This window comes from Suncus etruscus, chromosome X (genome assembly GCF_024139225.1).
Source record: "Suncus etruscus isolate mSunEtr1 chromosome X, mSunEtr1.pri.cur, whole genome shotgun sequence".
Classification (NCBI taxonomy): domain Eukaryota; kingdom Metazoa; phylum Chordata; class Mammalia; order Eulipotyphla; family Soricidae; genus Suncus; species Suncus etruscus.
This window is the reverse complement of record NC_064868.1, coordinates 15,579,581-15,584,092: the sequence shown is the minus strand read 5'-3', so window position 1 is coordinate 15,584,092 and position 4,512 is coordinate 15,579,581.

The window sequence follows — 4,512 nt, the reverse complement described above, 5'->3', positions numbered from 1 at the left end:
TAGGGTTAGGTTTGGGGTTAGATTAATATTTGGTTTGGCCATGTTCAAGGTTGAAAATGAAAGTTAGGTACAGAGTTGTTAAATTTAAGCTAATTGGTAGCTGTATGTCTGGCCAAGGAAAAATGTTAGTATAGGTTGAGGGTTTGAGTTCAAGTAAGTGTTAGGGTAAAATCAGTACAGTAAATCACAGCCACAGTTAACAATAAAATTAATCAAAATTAAGTACTAGGGCTAGAGCAATACTAGAATGGGTAAGGCACTTGCATGGCATGTGGCCAACCTGGATTTGATCCCTGGCATATGGTCTCCAGAGTCTAACAGGAGCCAGGACTAAGTCTTATGCATCCCGGTTGTTGACCCAAAACAAAAAATTTTAAAACTACCACTCAAGAAAGACAAGTAATGCATACATCATGATCCTTTTATCAAAGCTTTTACACTGCACTGGTATCACGAACCAGTCTTTTACTGGTAAGTGTCAGTGACCAAGCAACTCAGGCAACTCCGATATAGTTAGTTATTCCACCAGGGAATAACACAGAATTATAGGGACTGGGAATAAATGTTCATTTAGTCTTCTGAACTATCTAGGCATACTTAACCTCCATGGACTTGGTTTCTTCTTTCATTAACATGTGATGATGATTTCATTATTGTCTTTGTGGGTATCAGATGAAACGTTACATGTAGAAGAGCTGTGGAATGCCAAATATTACCAATGAAAGTTCATTGCAATCAGAGTCGTATAAAAGTGTCTATAAAATACCTCCATGATCATTATCCAAAACCATGCACTAAACAAAGGAAGGGAAGGCCTTGAGGGCAGAAAAAAAGATGGCAAAGCCTAACAAAAGCCAAAATGAAAAACAAGCCAAAACAAAACTGTTTTGTTTCTTTAAAAATCCTATCACCAGCAAAATTGTTTGACTTTCAAAGTCATGACTTAGAGCATACTCAAACAATTTCTGAAATGTGGAAACATTTGTGGAACTTGTGGGAAAAGACAATTTCCCAAAGCCTCGCTCAGAACAAACCCACTAGAACTAACAATGCCCACATCATTAGAGAAATACTCACTGGTGCACATCGATCCACAGCCCACCCAGAACACAGGCCTCAGAGCACTTGGTGGGTGACAACACTGATCAACAGGCCTACAAAGAGCGACTTATTTAGGTACTAGAACTCAGTCTTCCTGGGAAGATCTGTGAGAGAGTACAGAACCTGCCTCAGAGGCATCCTAGCTGTGAGCTCAGAAAGCCAGAGTCCCTATCTGCCATCTTCTGAGTCATGTGTTAACCCCCACAGCCTTCTCCACCTTCCAGAAAATGCCAGAAGCTTTACAGTGTCATGTATTTGCCATAATCAGCCAAGTATAAGCATAATGCCAAGTATAAAAGAATCCCAAAGAAATACAAATAATTCCCAGAGCCTGATGTCTGAATGGCCTTGTGTTTAGAAAATGAGAAGAGTCAGAGTTTTACATAAATGTCATGGAAGAGGCATGTTACTTTGTCACAGTTGACTTTTTTCCCCTCTTTGGAAGCAACTTACTATGTTAAATTAGGAGAGCTAGAAAAATTTCCCAGTATTTTGTTCATTAGAAATTCCTCTCTGCCTCTCACATTTTAATCACACAGAGAATCTGTATAATGTGATCAAAGTTAAAAGTCTGATTTGAGCAACATTATTTTACCACTAAGCATTTCCATTGCTGACTCCAATGAAGCTGGTAGTGGGTGGCCTCTTCCAACCACACCCTACCCTAAGTGAGGTCTGGATAATCGTCCCCCCATTCGTTCTTCAGTGTATGATACTATTAGTAATCTTGGTGTGGGCCCAGAGAGATAATTCAGAGGTAAGGCACTTTCCTTGCACATAGCCAACTCAGGTTCTATCCCTGGCATACCATATGGTCTCTTGAGCTCTATCTGCAGGAATCCCAAAGCCATGAGAATTATCAGGTGTAGTCCAGAATCCCTCCCACTAATAAGTCTTCAGAATTCATGCTGACAATTTGTTCTCCTTCATACATTGTCACTTAAATTTCTGCTTCAACTATTCAGGGCTCTTAAGCTTCTTCCCACTGGGGAACCAATAAGTTCACTGTCCCAAAGCCTTCATTTCATGACATTGATTTTTCTCACATTTAAAAGTTGGCTTAGCAGACACCAAAGAATGTCATAAAAAATGTAGGAAGAGCAAAGCTCTGAATAAAATTTGGAGCAAAACAAGAACAACAACAACAAAAACCCACTGTGAACAGAGAGATAGTATTGCTTCTAGAGCTTTTGTCTTGCACATGGCCAACCCAGGCTCAATCCCTAGCATCCCACATGGTTTTCCACACACTTGGACAAGTAATTCCTGAGTACAGAGCCAGAAGAACACCTGAGTAATGCTGGGTGTGCAAAAAAAAAACACTAAAATATATTTCTTGTTTATTATAAGTTTCTGTTGGGAGTAAAAGTAAAACAAAACATATATGAGTGACCTTACAAGAATGAAGTTTCTCTGGATAAAGGAGAAAGATAAGTTGAGGAAGACTATAAGGAAAGGAGAAGAGGACTTTGAAAGTAAACACATCTCATGAGTTATGCCATTAACTTTGTCCCCATTTAAGATACTGGCAGAATTAGAACCAAGTGGAAATTATTTTCGTTATGGAAATAGCATAGAAAGCAGATCCTCCCCTCTTTTATTAGTATCCAAGATCAAAAATAATACTCTTACATCCTCTAATCCACAGCTGAGATTCTAGAAACAAATATAAGTTGAAAATGAGATCTGCTCCTCTGATAAATAAACATGACTTGTTTTATGCCTTGGATATAAAATAATAAATATCTGAAAATATGTTTAAAATAATTGCTGTGTATTATGGTGGTTAGGTGACGACAGTCCTATAATGACAGCAATTGAAAGATTAGGGTATTCCCTAGCATTTAATAAACATTGTGTAAGTGTCATTGTTTTTGTTTCTCAATGTGACCAGAAAGTATTACTCCCATTTTACAGTGCAGAAACTAAATATTAGAGTTTGAAAGTGGTAGCTCTTGAGCTCATTCTGGCGAGGAGGATTCTTCAGCCTTATTCATTGAATAAAGCTGATATCTCCTGAAAAAAGAAAAAAAGAAAGTGGTAGCTCTTGCAATTTATCCAAACTGATGAAGCCAAAACTCAGATCATTTCTCCAGAGTGGCATTTTACAAAAATTCAGCATTACTTGAGTTAATATTTTTAATACTAAATCTACTAAATATTTTGAAGAAAAAGATTTTTATTATATGTCTATAGGTTAGAAACTTGGTTTGGGCTTTCTTCCTGGAATATTCACTGTAGCTATGTCTTGCCATTAATTCCCAAAACATGATTGCATTGTAGATTGAAAAGGGACATACAAGTTTTGATATTGGCTCAGGGTTCAAGTTCTTGCCTCCCCCACCATCTCGCTCCATAAATAAAGGCAATAATATTACTATGATGATAGGCAAAAATACTTTTTATTTTGGTTTTTGGGCCATACCCAGTGCCCTCAAGGTTTACGCAGTGGCTTTTTGCTCAGAAATTACTCCTGGGAGACTCGGGAACTATCGGGGATGCCAGCAGCTGTGCTTTCCACTCGAGCTATGATAGGCAAAATTCAAAAGAGCTCCAAACTATATTCACAGTTAATCAATACAACTCTAATTTATTGCCATAGAGGGGTTTTTCAGACAAGGTGAGATTCCAAGTCACTATCTGTAAGGAGGTAACAGAGATTTAACATTCATGCCTCACAGCTTGAGTGAGACTGTTAATCAGCCCCAACACCCTGGGACACAACAGGAGAGATATAAACCTGCTCTCACTGGACTTCAAAATGTGGGAAACTTATACGACATGAATTCAACATTGCAATGCCTGTATAATATTTCAGACTTGACACAGTATTTTTTATCAGGATTATAAAAAGGACATTAACAGGAATAATTCTTTGGGATATAAAGGCAAATTATCAGAAGAATTTGGCCAGATCATCAAAACCATGGAAAATGTATATCACAGACATATTAACCCTGAAAGCTTCAAAATAGCTATCGGTCAACTTAATGACCAGTTTTATGGACACAATCAACAAGATTCACATGAATTACTGATGTTTCTCATAGATGGCCTACACCAGGATTTGATTATTAAAGTTAAGAGACAAGAAAGTTCTGCGATAGGAAGTGCTAATCACCTTATGGACACTGAAATTTCTAAACAATCATTGCAACAGTCTCATGAGTCCGTTATTTATTCTCTCTTTCCAGAACAATTCAAATCTATACTGCAATGCCTCACATGCTAGCAAAAATCTGAGGTTTAACAACAAATATGCTTGTAATAATGGTGCTTAAATAAAGATTTTAAAAAATAAGATTATCATAAAAATTTTCCTCTGAATATATTCTCACGGCCTATTTGAAGTCATTTTGCATTGAAATAAACTTGATGTACTAACAAAAAAAATCTAAGGTTTATGAGATG